This window comes from Cryptomeria japonica, chromosome 4 (genome assembly GCF_030272615.1).
Source record: "Cryptomeria japonica chromosome 4, Sugi_1.0, whole genome shotgun sequence".
Taxonomy (NCBI): Eukaryota; Viridiplantae; Streptophyta; class Pinopsida; order Cupressales; family Cupressaceae; genus Cryptomeria; species Cryptomeria japonica.
The window spans coordinates 573,730,758-573,751,015 of record NC_081408.1 but is presented as its reverse complement, the minus strand read 5'-3'; positions in this window follow the sequence as shown (position 1 = coordinate 573,751,015).

Genomic DNA, 20,258 nt, shown 5'->3' with positions numbered 1-20,258 from the left:
TGAATAATTAATTACACCAACACACCCCCCCCCTTAAGTGCAACTTAGGGGAATGCACTTAAGTCTACAATGCAACTAAGAAATGAAAGATGGGTCTCGGCTACAAGGCCATGTTAGGTACCCATGTACAAATGCAAATGCAAATGCAAACCAATGCAATGAAATCTCTCATAAAGTGGAGAAAGAGAGAAAAACCCAATGGGAAAAAACCCTCCCCCAAAAGAGATGAAACCTATATACAAAGAACTCTCAAAGAAGCATGTGAAGGACAAAACCCCATGTGAGGAAAAAGTTTCCCCCATATGAGAGAAGAAGAGAAGCTTGGAGTCCCCCCCTCAATGTAGAATCTGCACCAATGGTAGAAGCTCTATGATGTATGAAGAAATTAATCCATGAATGTTGAATAATGTTCCTCCTCTTGGGAAGAAACAAAATTAAAGGTGTATCCATGAAGTCTCCCCAATCATGAAGGGAAGATGTAGGAAAAAAACTCATGATGAATGAAGTCTCTGAAATCTGCTCAAGTGTCCCCACGTCATGATGAAAGATACCCCCTCCAAAGGTGGTGAACTATTCCACACTACTAAAAAAGGCACTCCAAGATCTAGTGGAGAAGAATATAGAGCAATATCCAAAGACTCACATGTCTCCTCAAAATATAAAGAGACCTCCTCCAACTATTGCACAAAAGTATCCACAATCATGTCAACCTCAAAAGAATGATCATGTAGAGAATGAACAAGAGGGTTAGAGTGTTCCTTCGCAACAATCAAAGAAGTATCATCTTCATCAAAGAGAAGATGAATGTCATCAATGATGTCTCCCAAATTTGCAATGTAGGAATCCACAAACAAACTTGCAATGTTTGTCAAGTAGGCATCCCAATCAACTGAAGCTGGAAGACAAGGAATATCTTGTTGCACTCAATAACAAGAAGGAAAAATTGTCACAATAGCTGCATCATCAAGTGAAATAGGTGGTGTGATATCAATAGGAGGAGATGAAATACAAGGCTCAAGAACGGGTTCACATGTGAGAATCCCCAAGTTCAAGTACCGAAAGTTCTCCTCAAAATCTGAATCATCAACATAGCAAGAATCAACTTCATCAATAGGACCAATATGTGAAAAGGAGTACAACCAAGATGCATGATCAACCATCCCAATCGCAATGATAGCTCTATTGTCCAAGTCTCTAATGATAACTGAATCAAGTGTAAACTCCACAATTTTCCTAGTTGCCCCATGTGTGATTTGATAGATCAAAAAAAGATTGTTTGTCAAGTGGGGTACACATAACACATCATTTAAGGAGTTATCCCCAATAAAAATAGATCCTTTCCCACTCACATCCATGTATGTATGATTTCCCATAAAAATTTGTGGCATGTGGCAAGGCTCAAATGAAGAGAACATAGACTGCGAAGATGTCATATGACGAGAAGCCCCTGAATCTAGAAGCCATCTCCCTGAATCATGACTTGTAGTAGCATAAAGAGCTTGTCCCTTTCCTTTATCTGTCCCAAAAGAGTGATCCTTTCCTTTATCTTTATCCTTGGAAGAAGAAGTCGATGTAGACATTCTAGAAGGTAGGTTGATTTTGTTCTTCTTGAGAAGATTCTTCAACTCATCAATATCTTTCTTGTAACAACAATGTTCATCATCTCCTGACTTCTTGCAATATGCACAAAAATGATTGTCCTTATTTGATTTCCTCTTAGGTGAAGATGTAGAATCACCTTGTTGTGGAGAGGAAGATTGTGCTCCATCCATTTGTGGTTGTGACTTAGGTTGCTTTTGATTCTTGTCTTTTCCTTGATTTCTTTGATTTCCCTTATTAGCCACCAAAGCTTGTGACTTTGAAGAGTTGAGAATCCCCATCTTGGTCAACTTAGATTTCTCAAGTATCAACATCTTCGTGAATGCATCAAATGAGGGAAAAGTGTAAGAGGAACCTTGAGCTAACCTATGGGTGTGAAATCTAGATACAAAGGTTGCATACTCTTATGGAAGCTTGTCCAACAAGCTATAAACCAATTGAGCATCATTTTTATCAATACCACAATCCTTTAGCATTGTTATTAGCTCATTTTCTTTTGTGACATAATCTTGGATTGTATCAAAATCCTTGGGATCCAAAGTGGTGAGTTCACTATCAAGCTTGTAGCCCTTAATCTCATCAACTTGGCCCAGCGAGATTTTTAGTGGTGAATCTTCACCAATTGGCGAATTCCACGTGAATAGTCTGGGGCAACATCATGGTCAAATCACCTAGAATTTTGGGGTTAATGATACACTGTAGAATCTAGCTTCGCCATTGACTACACACTGTCGACGTGCATGCCCGTAATATTCCTCTGGAATCACTCGGATGTGGGTATTAGATCACCTTCGTTATTCACCAGCAATAGTAAAATGACCACCTACCCAGAACCTAATTCATCAACGGTAAATTAAATCTTCATTGCATGCGTTGGCCAAATTTGCCAATATCAATTAAAATATTATAAGCATTCGAGGACCCATTTCGCCCCGCTTAAATTGAATGTTCATTGCACTCCCACACAATTCGCCAAAAATGCAATTAAATTAAATATTTATTGGCAATTGCAATGCCCGAGCCCCACGCAATTCACCAAAAATGCAATCATGGATTGCTATAAATACACTCTTTCTTACAATTTGTTCGTGTCTGATTAGTAAATTGGGAGCTCTTGAGTCTCGATTCGCATTCCGCAAATTGATTTGGAAAGTCGAATTTCATTGTAGGGCGGATGACCAGAGTTACAATCCTGTAACACAGGTCCAGGCATTCCTGATTCCTAATTCAGAGAATTGAGAAGGCATAAAGGTGAGTAATTATTTCTTCATACTTGATAGTATTTATTAAGTTTTCATTCGTAGTGAGAGGTCAAGACTCAAGATGTCACAGTTAGACATGAGTGAGACTCCTTAGGGTGGTGAAGGGATTGAGATGTCACACAAGGGTGAGACTGAGACTTCTCGGGGTGGTTAAGGGATTGGGATGTCAGAGAAGGGTAAGACTCCTCAGGGCGGTGAAACTGAAGGGATTGAGAGGCCATCAAAACACCCAAAACTTAAACTTAAAGATACTACCATAAAGTCTTTCTTTGGAATTGGCAAAGTTTTTGGTCCATCAACATCTGGAGTTGTAGAAGCCATTCACAGTAGCTCACCACCACCACGAGGTGGGATTGTCATTGAGTTAAATGCATTGAATGAGGATGACAATATCGACACGACAGAAGATGTTCTAAGGGATACACACAATGAGATAATTCACTCGGATGCAAATGCTAGTACTGAAGATGATGTTGGTAGGAAGAAAATAAAAAGGAGAGTAAAACTGGGGCGAGAGTGGGAGATGACAAGGAGTTTTAAGATTTATTGGGTAGCAAAGTACCCATTTATTGAACCAGTCCCAAACAATGATGAACAACCAGCCGAATGCAGGCATAAGATTTGTAGCTGGAAAACTAAAAGAGAGAAGAAGATGTAGCTAAAGCCTGACACCATAGAAAAGCATATTGGTAAGGTTTATGAAAAACAAATCATAGATGGAAAGGAAACATGAGTAGTAAGATGGAAATCAAAGGAAGAATGTCTTCATGTTAGGTATGTCGTGGAATATGAAGAGCATAACACAAAAGGACACTGATTGGTAATAGTCGATTTGGAAATATAATCAAGGCTGGGCTTGAACATGCAGCGAAAGATGCAAACCTGACAAAGACTATTCAGATGAGTGTTGTTTTTCATATTCTATCAAGACGGTGTCCTATGAAAGATTTCCCAAAATTTAGTAATTTATTATCTTTTTTGAATGTTCCTCACTATCCTATGTCACACTAGTCAATAAACGCTGGATGGGAAATGACAAACTATTTCACTGAGGTAGAAAAGCAAAATTTACAAGAGAGTGTAAAAGAGTCAAATTTTATTTCATTATCCATAGATGAAGTTACTGTTGTGGATAACACTGCTTGGGTTTGTATGCATGTGTATACCATAAAAGAACATGTCCACCGAGCTCATCTACTTTGTGTTCGTAAAATGAGGGGAAATTCAACAGCAAAAAATTTATATTTGGAAGTTAAGAAATCTTTGAATGAAATTGCTGGTATTGATGACTTGACAATTGCCAAGAAGTTGGTGTGTGTTGGAGCTGATGGAGTTGCAGTAATGCAAGGTCAAAGGATGGGTCTTTGCACAAGATTACAAACTAGTATTGCACCATACATGGTTGGCATTCACTGCATGGCCCATCGAATGAATTTAGCATATAGAATTGTAAGCAATTTCCCTATAGTGTCAAAAGTTGGAAATCTGGTCCACAAGCTCCACTCATACTTCTGCCGAAGTCCTTAACATTTTGCAGAATTTCAAATTTTTTTCTAAGGGAGTAATAGCAGGAAACAAGCTTCTCAGGGATGTTGAGACCAGATGGATTTCCTTTGCATGTACCAGCAGAACGAGTTCTAACAAAATATCAATCCTTGATCGGACTAATATATGAGCAACACCTCACAGTAGACAAAGCTCCCGATCTCTTACATAAGTTAAGTGATATAGAGACTCTGTTAACTTTAGCTAGTCTTCTCCCCATCCTGGATTCAATGAACAAACTTGTTAAGAAAGCCCAAGACAAAAATATGTATATCAATGAGTATAGAACTCTAAGTAAAATGACATGCTTGAGCCTGGATGGTCTATATTTAGATTTAACAGAGCGAAGCCCAAATTTTTTTAGGTGGCAGATAATTACAGATTTGAATCATGCTGAAAATTTTTCACATTTCAATACAAAAAACTAGTTATGTGTCTTTGTAAAAGGGTTTCAGACACCAATGCACCAATCTAAGATGGGCAAGCGAGGCAGAGCACTACCAGTTAAAAAGGAATATTTTGACAGGATTGTTAAATCTGTTAGTGATAATTTGAAGTCTATTACATATGAACTTTCAACTGAGATTCGTGAAAGATTCCCTTGAGAAGAAATACTTGAAGCCATGGGTTGTGTGTATCCTCAATTTTTGCATTCAATTGGAGATAATCCAAATGACGCAAAGATGTTTCATAAAAAACTAGAGGAATTGATATTGACATTTTCAAAAGATGCATATTGCAATGGACAACCAATAAAAGGAATTTTAAATTTAGATCATCTTAAAAAACAATGTAAATAGTTTGCATTGCTTATGAAATAGCAGTTGGTTAACTTGGAGAATCCATTTGAACTTGGAACAATCACAAGGCTTTAGAAAAGGATAGATCAAAGTGAAGCATTGCGTATTGCAATACTAGAATATTTGAAACTTGTTGATTTATGTCGAACAATGATATTGGGGCTAGTGGAAGATGAGAGAGTTTTCATTGCATTAGGGCTTTTGAAATCAAAGATCAGAAACAAATTAAACAAAAATTTGGAAACTAGCTTGAGGTTGTTTGTAACCTAGTATAATGCTAGAGATTTTCCATGTGATAGGGCATTAGCAATTTGGAATTCCATGCATGAAAGACGAGGGTTGTGCAACACTTTAAAAGCTGGTGGTGCTAGTGCTGAGACAAATGATGGATCACAGACTCAAAGTCAGCATGAAGACCAAGAAATTTTTGAATACCTGACTCAGAATGAAGATGAACCTGTTAGTACTAGTCAGTTTCCAGAACTTGAGTCTATTTGGGATATAGAAGCCTCGGAGTGAGTCACTGAAGTGAATTAGCAATCAGTTTATAGGTATTTATAGCTATACTATAGTTCTTGAGTTATATTACACTTTCAATTTGCAAAATTGTAATACTATAGTTGTCATTGATGATTTTTGATATTGTATTCCTTGAATTTGTCAATCAGAATGGATACTTATTTCATATTTTTAATTGTGAATTTGAATTATTAGTAAACAATTAGAATTTAGATTCTGAATTATTAGTAAATAATTGAATTATTAGTAAATTGGTATTTGGTTCCACATTATGTTGAACATGAAATCCAACAATTTGTGTCACAAGATCCATAAAATTATTCATATTGCATAACTGTTACTGCTAGAACCTTTCTACTATTCTACATTAAATGCTTAACATGATGTTCATGGCGATTAGGGTTTTGTGTTTGTTTTTTGTCTTAGTTGGCTAGTAAACCAAAGTTGTCGTGCATTGAAAATCTGAGTTGTCCTCTCTTTATTTGTCCTTGTCAACGTCAAGTGTGGTCAAAAGGTTGGTCAAACGTTGAGACAATGAGACATGTTTAATGTTTCATCTCTAACTAGTTAGCAAGTGTTGGTTTGGGTTTAAATCATGAGGTTTCTAGTTTTTTGACTGTTAGCATTTTATGTTAGCGAGCTGGAGATTGTTAATGAAGTTGCTTTGGTCACGAGGTCTCGAATTGGTTTGATGCCATGCATTATAGCCACGAGAGTTAGCGAGTAAGTACTAAGCCATTAATGGTCTGTGTGCCATTGCTCATGCCTATTTATGATGGTAAATTAACATAAAACATCAATTTTTGTTGGTACTCACTGGTCGCTGTGGTCAAGAGATAAAAAGTTTTGAGATTTTATGGTTATCACTAGCTCGCAGGTCCTTTATCATCAAGTCAGTTTAAGTCGCAAGCTTGCAAGTACTAGGAGATTTTAGTTGTTGCTACCTCGCAAGATGTTTTGCACTTGACCATTTTATGTTGCGAGGTTGCGACTAGGTGTGATTTTATGTTGGTGCAAGGTCGCGAGGTGTTCGTGGTTAAGTCATTTTAATTTGCGATCATGCGATGTGGTTGGTATCCCAGCTTAGTTGGTTTCATCTCTTGCTCGCAGGTTTTGAAGTTGTTTAGCATTTTACGTTGTGATCTGGCGACAGGTAAGTTTTGGTCTGATTTTGTGGTCATCGCATGCTCGTGGGTTTGTAAGTCTTAAGTCAAAAAGTGTTGCGAGCATGCGATGGTGGTTAAGTGCCTTGTTGTTGTAGGATCGCAAGGGTTTAAGTCAAGTTAAGTTTTGAGTTGCGAGCTTGCAATGAAATAAGTTATTTTGTTAGATTTGTAGTGGTCCGCAGCTCGCAGGTAAAGAAAGAATATTACAAATGTTGTTGTGAGGTTGCGAGTGAAGGGCTTGATGAAGATCAATGGCTGTCACTCACTTGCGAGCTTCTTTGAGGATTCATAAAAGGGGTTGCAAGCTTGCAGTGGCAGTTAAGTGTCTTTTTGTTGTGGGATCGCAAGGGTTTAACTCAAGTTAAGTTTCTAGTTTTGAGCTTGTGATGAAATAAGTTGTTTTGTTAGATTTGCAGTGGTCGCCAGCTCGCAGGTAAAGAAATAATATTACAAATGTTGTTGCAAGGTTGTGAGTGAAGGGCTTGATGAAGATTAACGGTTGTCGCTCACTCGTGAGATTCTTAGAGGATTCATAAAAGGGGTTGCGAGCTTGCGTTTAAGAGGATTTGGTAGCATTGTCGCTAACTCGCTAACATGTCGACTTGTTTTCCGGGTTGTGTAAAAGTTTTGAATGGCTATCACCAATCAAATAGAAGGGCATGAATTCAAATTTCGCTCAAGTACTTCATCTTTGAATTAATGCCACAGTAGCTAGTTCATGCAAGTGTGGCAATTAATGAGACTTGACAAAAGTGACGGTGCCCAAATACCATAAATTGCATGATCGAGCCGAGATTTTGTATAATTGCACTAATGCACTCTATCTTTGAGGTAATCCAATGAATTGATCTATGCAACAATGCTAGAGAATTCAGAGTGTTGGGTGTGGGAAAATTTCAAAAAATTGGTTAAGTTTTTCTCCTGAAGCTAAAATGAGCCAGGCGACGAGTGGAACTGGACATTCCAAGCCCAAGCCCAAGGCCATGACAAGTGGAGGAGTAGGACCTGGAGGTTCCAAGGCCAGTGCCACTGAGGAAAAGATGGTTAAGAAATACAAAGAAGAATTTATAGATTTGCTTGCAGGGACTTCACTTGCTTTGAATACAAATGATTTGGCATGGAAAGATTTAAGGAGCCAATGCAGAAACCCTACCACGCTTAATATGACTGGTTCTGCTCTGTTTCATTATTTCTGGAATAATAAGGTTAAGGGTGTCCCAATGTCAAACCCTTGGGATTTAAATATGGCAAAGTTAATTGTGCCAGATGTGTATGTTGATGTGGATTTAATCAAAGAGTTGGCCGAACGCTATTGCCCAGTATCTAGGGTAATCAGAAGAAAGAACCAATATGTCCTAGTTTCAATTAATAGAGCTAGCTTTGTTGAAGCTTTCCAGATTACTGGTGTTGCATGCACAGATATAGATTTGGAGAGGATTGCAGAGGATTATGACAAATACAAAGGTGTTATCAAGAAGCATGCAATGCCTAGATACATGCCTAGGATGAATAGGGAACTAGTTATAATTCCAGAGAGTATCACACCACCATTTGACATCACACCTTTCCACCATTATATGCATTGTACAATCTATGGATTATGCAGTGTTGGGTTTTGATGGAGATTCAATAGTGTCAGCTAAATTACTGACGATGGCTATGGACATTCAACACCCAGATGTTAACAAAGATTACGATTATGTGGGCTATGTGGTTGAACACATTCATAATGCTCTAGTTGAAATTCAGAGTGGTGCACCCAGCCCTACATTCAAGCATTATTCATTGTTGATGCATTTAATCTTGTTCTATAATGTTGAGTTCTTGGATAAAGAATTGGAGCTTTTCAAAGAAGAATTGGGTGTCTTAATGCCAATACAAAGATGGACCCAAGTTTGGGACAGTAGTTCTCCCCATTCTTCTTTCCTTTTCTTTGAAAATTGGATTGTTTCGCCAATTATGGAAATGCTAGGAATAAATAGGGAACGATTGTCAATTAATGTTAGGAGAGTTTTGAGACCTTACCAGTATGTTCCAAACTGGTCTATTTCACATAACTGGGGGCACTTTTTTTTTTTGATAACTTTACTGTGATCAGAGTCTATGGGTGTCCTCAGCCTCCCCATATTTTACCAAAATTTGTTCCAATTAGGATTGCTTTTATGGAGTTTATCTGGCAATTGACCCTAGTTGAAAAATAATACCTTGACAAACACAGGAAGGGTTCTCTTCTTCCTAGGTTTTGGGTTGCATGTGATTTTACCATTGGTAGGAGTTCCTTTGATGAAGTAAACAATTTCCTTAAATAGTATAGGTTGGTTAATGGTGTGTCTAGATTCTATGATCTTGAACAATTTATTAAATGTGCATTGCCAAAAATGACACCTTGGGCCACAATAAAGGACCATGAACCATTGGATGATGAAGATGTGGTTAGAAATTTGCCGAGAAAAGATGAAGTACAAGAAAGGAGAAGAAAATGGAAAAAATTGATGAGAGTTGAAGCAAAATTGAAGGCTGCTAACCCTAGTTTCTTAGGTGTTTTCCTTGATAGCCTGTACCTGGAGAGGATTAACAAAATGTTGAGTTTATATGAAACTCTGATGTAACAAATGCTTCAAATTCCATAAGTGGCTTCTCAGTAGCAAGACCCCCAAGATGGGCATTCTTCACATGGCAAGAGGCCACTAAGTGTGTCTGTTGATAATGTAGAGACTAGGGATGAAGTTCAATCTACTCGAGTGCTAGCTGCAAAGAAACAAAAAACCAATGAGGTCGGTACAATTGTGAGGAGAGACCCTGCTAGAGCAATCATTATAGAACAAGGACACTACTTTCATCAAATAAGGACACATCTCAGAGAAGCAGGGCAGAATGAAGAATAGGGAGAAACAAATGAAGCCCTTGCTCAAGGGTTTGATAAGCGTGTGATGTTGTTAAATGAGTTCATGAAAGATGATGACTTTATTAAGTTAGATGAATTTAAAAGTATTTTGACAAGGTTGAAACAAAAACAATTAAGACAAAATCTGATCATAGAGGAAGCAAATGAAGAAAAGAAAGAGGAGATCATCAAGGAACTGCAGGAATATGATCTTGATAGGGAGCAAATATCTATGGAACAGGCAAGACAATCTATTAAGAGTACTGGTATGATTATGATGCCTAACTGGGATATCCAGACTATTTTTATTATTGATCAGATTAGGAAGCAAGAGGACCCAATGTTTAAAACTGAATTTGAAATTGGAGATGAAATAAGAGGATCAGGATTTAATCCTAAGTCAAAGACACTTGCTACTTGGTCTTTGGCCCCTTCCACTCAAAAGCCCCACCTTCAAAATATCCAAGTAGAAAAGAAAGCTGACAGAATGATCTGAAACTTGTAGGACACAACTGACACGGAAATTGCCTCATTTTTTACTCAAGTTTCTTTCATGAATTTATCAAAAACAGAGGATTTGTCAAGAAGATACACAGAAACATATACCCAATTGATTGCATTGTCTAAAAAATATGAAGAGACACTGATGAAGAAGGGTGCTCTAGAGGAAGAGTTAGTGGAGTTGAAAGAAAAAATCACAAATGAGCCCCCTCCAATAGATATTACAGAAGTAACAGAACAAGTACAAGAAATACTAGCTGATGTGACAACAAAAATGGAGGAATACATAGGGAAAATTGAAAAGCTTGAAAAGGAACAAAATGTCAAGGCTATCTCTGTTGTGTCAGGAATTCTAAAACACAGGATTAATGTATTGAAAGGAAAATTGATGGTAGTGCATGATTTGCACATTTCTTTGAAAGAGGCCAGTAAAACATCCTTTGAGGTTGTCGCTTTTCTTGGACCTTTGTTCAATGTTTGGTTAGGAAGAAGCAGATTAATGGATAAGCTAGATACTACAATGATTTATAGTGATGAGTTCCCTCCCAAGATCAGTGACACTAAAGACATGGTGGAGGTAATGAATGCAACTTATGCATTTTTCACAGGGAAGGATGTGCTTATAAATGAAAAATTGCAGACATTTGGGGAAGGTTATAGTAAATTGGTGCCTTCAATTTATGGTAGTAATGGAGATTTGAAATTAGTTTCTGATTGAACCAGGAAATTTGATTTGATTCTAGAGCAAGAAGAAATAATCAAGCATATAAATGAACAGGTTGATGTTGATTTCCTTAACGGTATGCTTGATTCACTGTTCAAGGTTGAGGTTGACCATGTAAAGTTTATTGTTGAGTCTAGGGCAGTTATAGATGCCAGATGGACAGATTCAGTTGCAAAGTTGGAAGAGGTAAAGGCATTCAGTTGGCCAACAAACAAAGAGGTGGACAGGTGGCAAGCCATGCTAAAGCCAAAGAAGAAATGTCAAGTTGAGGTTGCTACCCAAGATTCCTCATAGTAATTCAAAGCTTGTTGAATCCTCATCTTATAAAAGGATTCCAAGAATAATTTAAGAGGGATGGCCACTTTTTCTTTTTGATCGGTAGTGAGGGATGGCCAGTTGGTCACTTTTATTGATGTTGAAACTTGGAAACTCTTATATAGTTATAATAGCTCAACTGTTCAAGAATTTGATAAGTGCATAGCTGAATCGCATTATGAATTTACTTTCTGATATCATGATTCAATATGAATATAATATCAATATCATTTGCAGTTTGAGATCTTCACATAATTGTCTTTGTGTTGAATTTATGTTTTCACTATGAATTGAATGGTCAAGGGTTTTTTAGTTTACATATGAATCTGGGTTGTGTATGTAATGACATTATTCATAATTTCATTCCTATTTATCTACAAATGAATCTTATTGAAGTTTATTATCAGGTTGTCTTTGAATTGTAAGTGACTCGATGCCCTAGGATAAGGCACTAGTCTGGTGTCTTGATGTTGACTTGGTGAAGTGACCTTCCAATTATAATAGTTGATTCATTGTGGGTGAATATGTTTTCTTGTTTCCCTTTGATTATGAAATTGTGATTTTTCTATAACATCTATCATGGAATTGGATCCTCAAAAGATATTCCCTTTAATTGAGTTGCATGCATGTTTTACTAATTATGTTGTATTCCTATCTATTGTGGTGTTTGATACTTTCATTCTTAATACTCTTATGATTTTATATACTATGGATGTTTATGTAATATATATGGAGGTGTTCTATGACTATATTCCCCCCACCAATTACAATGATGTGAATCCTTAATATGATTCCAAGCTAACAAAAAATTTGCATTCCTCGGCATAATAATTAATAGGAAGCATTAAATGAAAAGTTACATACACCATAAAAATGCAACAAATGAAAAAAGTTAAAACTCATGATTCTGATCATTTGAAAGAGATAGAATTATACACAAAATAAATTTATATATAACTCCTTCAAGAACCTGCACAAATCTTGACACTAAATGTTTTTCATTTCCTCTGTAAATTACTATACAATATACAACTTTCTCCCTTCACCTACAGTCTAGAATCACTACTAGAACCAAAAAAGGAACCCCAATGATTATACAACTTACAAAACTGCTTGAGCCATGCTATTATCACCCTGATGCCTTTGGATTGAATGTGAGATGTTACGTTCTATCCAACAGATCATTTCCAAATAGAGGAGGAAGCCTTCATACCCAGGAACAGAGAAAATGGAAAGAGGAGCTCGAGCCTTCATGCCCACGATCAAGGAAAGTGGAATAGGAGCTTTAGGGTAAATGTAATATGTTGGGGAGGGGTCACAACTTCCATGTCATCATAAATATGACTGGCTGCCACTCCCCACCCAAACAAATCCTTCTTTAAACCCCTTTCCATCCTATGGCAGAGTAGAAGCAGAGGATGTGCCATGCTTGGCCTTTCTTGACAAGAAAAGGCTTCCACACCCCCTCTGGAAATCCTTCTCACTTTCACAACCCCTCTGACAATAAACAAACTCACATAGAAGAAAGCAAAAAAACACCCATCCAGTATCACATAGCACACAACAACTCCATGCACAATCCTGCTCAAACATCATCTTCCTTTCTAAGGAAAAAACCACTCTCAGAAAATGAAAAAGATTTATTTTCTCTTCTACCAATTAAGCCACCACTCCATTGTATTTATAACATTTTCACACTTCATTTGGTGATGCTCATTCACGTGAAAACCCATCATTTTGGTGTTTTCAACATGACTGTAGACTCTAGAAGTCATTGTCATGCGTATCAAATCCACTACATCCTACTAAGGCTCATCTATTGTGAACGATTTTGTTTTGATTTTATTCCTCCTTGATTGGACAAATTCTGCTTCAGAAATTAGAATCCCTGACAACAAGCAACCTGAGCTCTTATTTCTAAGAGAAATTCATGATCTCCCATATCTAACTCAGAAGCTATCCAATCCTTTTATGCCTCTGAAACCATCATCCTCACTTGTCTAATCAACCTCGACTCAGGAGAAACCTTCAAACTAGTCCCTCAGGAATGAGTCAGCATCCAAGCCTTAAAAATTTTAGGTTGCGAGCTAGTGACCAGATAGCTTGTGGTTAAGTTTTATGGTTATCGCCAACTCGCAAGGTAAAATGTTTGAAGACGTGATCAAGCTGCGAGCTGGCGATAAGTTGGTTTGGGTTTACATCGCGAGGTCTCTAGCTTTTTGGGTGTTAGCATTTTATGTCACTGAGCTGGAGATTGTTAGTGAAATTGCTTTGGTCATGAGGTTGCGAGTTGGTCTGATGTCATACATTATAGCCGCGAGAGTTAGCAAGTAACTCATTTCATACAGTTGTGGCTAGCTCTCATGTTTGTTTAATGTTAACATTTTGCTAGTGACTAGATAGTTTGTGGTTAGGTTTAATGGTTATCGCGAGCTCGCGAAGTTAAATGTCTGAAGACCTGATCAAGCCGTGAGCTTGCGAGTGAAGTGCTAATGGCTAAGAGATAAACAGTTTTATGTTGGCAACTATGCTACAAGGGTTAAAGTTACCACTATCTCCAAGTCGCTATGGTGACGAGAACTTAACATTTTGTAGTTGAGAATTGGTGAGTGGCAGTTCAATTTCCCTTAGTCGCTAGATCTTGAGGTTACAAAGGCTTAGCATTTTTAGCTTGCGAGTTGGAGATAGAGGGAGTTAGTCGTAAGAGCTTGTCGCTAGGTCACGAGATGCCCTAATAGGTAGTCTTCCAGGCAGAGAGTTGATGACTGTGTACCACGTGTTTTAATGACTTAAAGTTAATATCTTCAAATCACCAATATTTTTTTTTAATGGTTTGAAAATGTCTTGAAATTGCCAATATATTTTTTTTATGGTTTGAAAATAGGTTGAAATCGCCAATTCAAATATTTGTTTGGTTTTAAAAACATTACAATTTGCCCATGCAAATATTTTTTGGGTTTTAAAAACATTACAATTCGCCGGGATTTTTCACAAACTTTGAGTGATCACGGCTAGTTCGCCAATGGAGATTATTATTTTTCTTCGTAAACCGCAAAAATTCACCAGTAAAATTAAAATTTTCCTCAGAATTATACAACTTTCACCAGGTTTTTACACCTTGTCCAAGGGGGGGTTTCTTAAAGTTTTCCTTGACTTGACCCTACAATTTTTCATACATATCCCAAGCCTCTTTAATTGTTGTACACTTATCAATGTGAAAAATGAGGTCATTTGATACATACTTTCAAAGAGTTCCAAGTGCCATAGAATTCTTAGTGAGCCATTCAATTTGAGCATTAGGATCAGTCTTAGGATTAGGTAGTGTTGTTATGTTTCTATTTACATAATGAATGAGTCATTTTTCCATTAGCTTACTCCATGCTTTAATCTTTCATGAATCATAATTATGAGGAGTTAAAAGTGGAAATTTAGGAGAACCCATAGAACCAAAATGAAAAAAACAATATAGAGAGAGAGGCACAATCACACAAGACACCCCCTCAAATTACTCAATGAAGAAACACCCCCCCCCACAAAAAAAAAAATGATGATTTAGCACTTTATACTTAGTGTGTATACAATGGGCCACTTGAAAAAGAAGGAAATCTGGACTTCTGATTTCAACTTTACAACTGCCTCAAATAGGCTATAAGAGACTCCAACAAATATTGCAAGTGATATAAACTTAGATTGAAGCAAAATACAAGTACCAAATAGGCCAAAAATGACCAAATACTGAAAGTAAAATTTATACTCAAAATCATTGCAAACTAATGGCAAATTATGAAACTAGACAAAAAAAATATGCACTTTAAAAAAAAATGGCACATGAAAAGGAGGTTGTATGACCCCTAACGAAGCCTCTGAAGTTGCAAAATCTGGGATTAGACAAGTACAATTGTGAAAATATGTAAATTATGAAAACTCCATCCATCAAAATAAAAAAATTCATCCATCACTGCAAAGAGCACAAAATTCTAGCCCATTTCAAAAAAATTGCACCAAATAAGGAGCCAAAATGAGAAAGATATAGCCATTTGAAGTTGAACTACAATTTCAAAAATGCAAATTAGAGAAGGTCCAAAAAAATTTTAAAAGACTGCTGACACAATGTTGATGTCAGAAAATGATGGGCTTAATTTGGCACCCATCTGGCCATCAAAATGGTCATCGCTTCCCCTGCCTGGGCTATACGAATGATGATGTCATCATACCACATGGCATAATGTGGAGTGTTACGTGCTATACGAAAATGACACGTGTCAAGTACAAAATGGTCTGTACACATGGCGTGATGCTGACCGGGCACGTGACTTTGTATTTCATACGACTGACAAGGTACTGCCTGGTCGAATAAATGATTGTTGAGAGAGAATTAATGTTGCATTGATAGGGCGAATAATGAGATGACACGTGTCTCCTAGATGGCAGGTTTTTCTTGACCAATGAGCGTCGCGTGGGCGAATCAACCATCTCCACGTGGCGTCAACTAGCAAAAGTTGTGGTCTGGTCGTCGGGAGGAGCTCTGGATAGACCAGGATGTGGTACAGCCTAGATAACACAACAGGAGCTGACGGGGACTGACGACGTCAGTACAGTGGCGGTTGGAGAGAGCAGGCAGGTGCCAATGAGGAGATAGCATGGTTGGGTGGCGACACGCAGAGCCAGTAGTCATTGGATCATGGGGTACTAGTGGTGGGGGTCACAAACATCCAGTGGGGAGAAGAACCGGCGATCGAGTGGTGGCTACAGCGGAGGTACGACAATGGTCTGATGACCTTACAACAATAAAGACTTCAAATGGATGTGTAGGGTACAGTGTTTGGGGGGAATACTCCCAAAAAATATAAACAAAGATTTTTTATTTTTAATTAAATAAAAAATTTCAATAAAACCAAAAATTGTGAATTAATAAATTTATTTTTAAAATAAAATCTATAGAAAATTATTTAATTTTTTTTTGAAAAAAATCCATACCGTATAGCCTAATAGGCTAAATTTTCCTCCAAAGCCCAAAATGCAATTTTCACCAAATATGGCCGAGTTTATACTAATTTTTCATGGAAACGGCCTTCCAGACTCAACTGTGATCTCCAAATTGTTGTAGGATGCCCCAAAAAATAGAAGATCCCTAAATCCAAAAATTGAATCCTCCAAAATGTCACCAAATAGACTAATCAATGAAACCCTATAGGCTCTGATACCATGTGAGATTTTGCCAAGATCAAGAGCTCAATGAAAAGTACAATAGAGAGACAAATAGATGATATGAATAGATTGTATTCTATCAAGATGAAAATACTGATCAACTGGATCATCAATCTATCAATCAATTACATATAATGAATATGAGCTTTCTTATAGAGGCAAGGCTATATGGATATGTGAGCACACAAACATGACATGTGGGTCAATAAGAAACAAGGCTAGGTAGGAAATAGGTGTGGTAGGTAGGAGAAACAATATAATATTCCACATGAGGTGGATCACCCATCGAATGTGGAATGTAACAACAAGATAAGACCACAAAAGGTGGAAATTCTCCAACACACACTATCCCAATGTGGCACAAACACCCAAGTGTCTCATACCCAAACTACTATGATATGCATGTACCTAAGTAAACTTAAGTAAGGTGTAATAATATCCAACATGAATAATTAATTACACCAACATAAACAAAGATGTAAAATAAGTAATTTTTATTTTTATTTAAATAAAATATACAAAAAATTAAATAATGTTATATATTTATGTAAAAAAGTTATAAATTTCATCTAACGAAAATCCAAGTTGGGCAAGAGAGGGAGGTATCTTTATGGATAATAAAGGAAAGTTAATCTTTACTTACATGGTCAAAATAGGGTCCTACACTTTCAACATTGCTAAGGTGATGGTTGTGTTCCATGGCATTTTGCTAGCAAAGGATAAAGGGGTTGATAGGAACAACATTGAAGGGACTCTTCTTCCTTATGTTCCACCTCCTCTAATTGGTCCCCAAATAAGAGCTATCCTTAAATTTTTGGGTTTGGACCTAAGAATCTCAGTGCTTCTACTCATCACCCTATTCCTCCTTCCAATTGTACTACTTCAGTGGTTGTTTATGTCAATATTAATGAGTTCTTGAAGGCCTATAATTTCTAGAATGAGATTATTAAATGGTTGTTGGTTTAGTTAAACACCGCAAAGGGTAAGATCAATAAGTTTGAGAACTTGGTTGTAGCTGAGGTAAAGGCTACAGATTGGTCCACTAAGGCTAAAGATGAGGTGGTGTGTGATTCTACCCAAGGATTGGGTATGTGGGACTGTTGGAATCAAGGAACACTGAGAGGGGGGTGAATCAGTGTTCTACCAGTTATTAAATTTTCTGACTTAACCTTAAACCACCAAAATTATAAGCATGAAACTGAAATGCAGAAACTCAAAACAATCAACCACAAAATCATAACACTAGAATTTTTATGGGGAACCCCAAATGGGAAAAACCATGGTGGGATTTCAACCCACAATATTATTCTACTACGACCAGTAGGAAAACAATATTACATGAGGGGGAATGTACAAGCACTCAAGCACACTTCCTAGAGCTTACAACTCAATTACAATAAGGGCTACAACCCCAGAAGGCTCACTGCCTTACAGATCAACTACAATCTTTAATTACAATGAATGAACTCCAAGATAGATCTAACAATGCCTAGATGAGTTCCAGTTAAGTGCAAAACTCTGACTGTACCACCTCTACTCCTCTACTCTATTCTTTATCTCAGTCAGCTACTAGATCAAGAATGTGCACATGAAAGTGTGCCAAAAGGGATTCTCGATCACCAATCGCTTTCATACTATAATATCACACACCAAAAATATCTTTTGCATTGGTCTTATATATCTATAATCACAAAATATTCAATTATCAAGTCATCCTATAGTGTAATGTGTACAATTGAGTCAGCTTGACCAGATCACCAAAAATATGATAGAATTATGTCTCTATGTTGGCCCTATCATCCCATGCATGATTCATAACATTGTAGTCACGAGAAATCTTTTGAACCAAAACTGCTCTACTCAACCCAAAATATTGATTGACTTGTTGTCAATTCACATCCACTTTTGGTTAGCAAGATCTGTAGCTACTAGATAGAATTCCAAGAAGAGCTACAATCAATGACAACCCTTAAGTCAATAATCAAGCATCATTCTTGACCATATGAGTGTCAATTTCCAACAATCTCCCCCTTTGGCATTGATGACAACACTCATAAAAAATGACTAAGTGTTGAATCAACCTGGATACAAAATCAAAATCACTATCAAAATTTCTAAGGATCCCCCTTAGACAAAGAACTCAAAAAGTTTTAGTTCATGCTCTGTACATTTTTCACTCCACTCTCCCCCTTTGATAGCAATGCCAAAGTAGGGGTGTTTTCCAAAAATTTATGTACAAGGGATATCTATCGGACACATTAAACATACTTGAAGATATCAACAAAAATGGTCTTCAAAAATCCTAGGTGAGTGTCTCACCCACTCTTCAAGTTATCAAAAACTATGATGAATTCACTAAAAACATAGGCATCAATCTCCACATCCTTCAATTGAGAGGGAATAGGTTATGTCATAGCCTTTATACGATCAACCTTATTATTCAACATGGTGTCCATCCGGGGGGAAATCAGATTTTGGACTTCACCAACTCTCCTCAAAATTTTGTCCTTCTCTGCATTAAGGCTTTAGATCTGATCCTTCAGAGCCATTACATGTCCTTGTATACTGTTGGTTAGGGCTACATTATATTCAAAAGATTGTGAAATACCAACTAGCTTACCCTGACAGATACCAATATTCTTATCTATATTTATTGTTAAATTTGGCAAAATAAGATAAGACATATATTTTGCCACCTTCAGTTAGTGTATTAGAGATTGTCTACAAACCTTTATTTAATCGGACTTTGTCATCCTCTATCATTTTCCAGAATGTTTGCATTATCACCTCCTTGAATCTATCTAATACTCCCTTAGTGGTAGACTTCTCCAAAGAATCAAAATTGGTATTTATATTATTAATCAATTACAATAATTTACTAGAGGGGTTAGAATTAGGATCTAGTTGCAAATCTGCTATCACCTTCTTCAACACATCAATCGACATTACAATAAGCTTTTTATCTTTATTATCAGACTTGACTAGGTCTTGAATGGCCTAAGCTTGTACTGCTACTACAAGCATTAGCTTCTCAATTGGTGATATTTGTCCAATATCAAGGGGGCCATCAAGATTGATTGAGATTTGAGGTAGGGCCCTTGTCCCTTTGACTAGAGGAGTGTCAATTGTTGGAGCATCAAAAACTCTCTTCCCTTTATCTACCTTAGTATCCTGCACCTCTATCTTCTCAGGATCCTTTTCCTTAGCACAATCCTCTTTATCCTGTGCACCAATGTTACCACTTATTGTAGTGTCATCCTTTGGAATCTTGGGAATTTCTCCAATACTTCCTACCACTGGAGGATTTGCACTGATCTTAGCATCAAGGGTTACATGACCTTGATCTTTCGCATGTCCCTCTATCTGAGTTGCATCTTTCTGAGCACCAAAGACACCTTCCTTAACTTCCAGATGGGAAGTGTGAATTTCATCACTATATAAAGGATTGTTCTTTATGATCCTTCTCTATATTTCCTTAGTTTCCTTCCTCACTCCTTCAAACCTACCAATAATTAACCTGTTTACCCTATTCCTAATTCTAAATTCCTTCTTATTTGCTTCCTCAATGAGCCTTTTGGCTTCATCTTGGGAGATACAGGTATAGACATTGATCAATTCTCTCTCTCTTTCATTTCTTTATCTATTTTTCTAGTTGTCAACCTCCTCGCATCAACAATATTGTATAGATCCTTAGGGATACTATACTCCAGTTCAATCAAAGTTATACTAAAACTA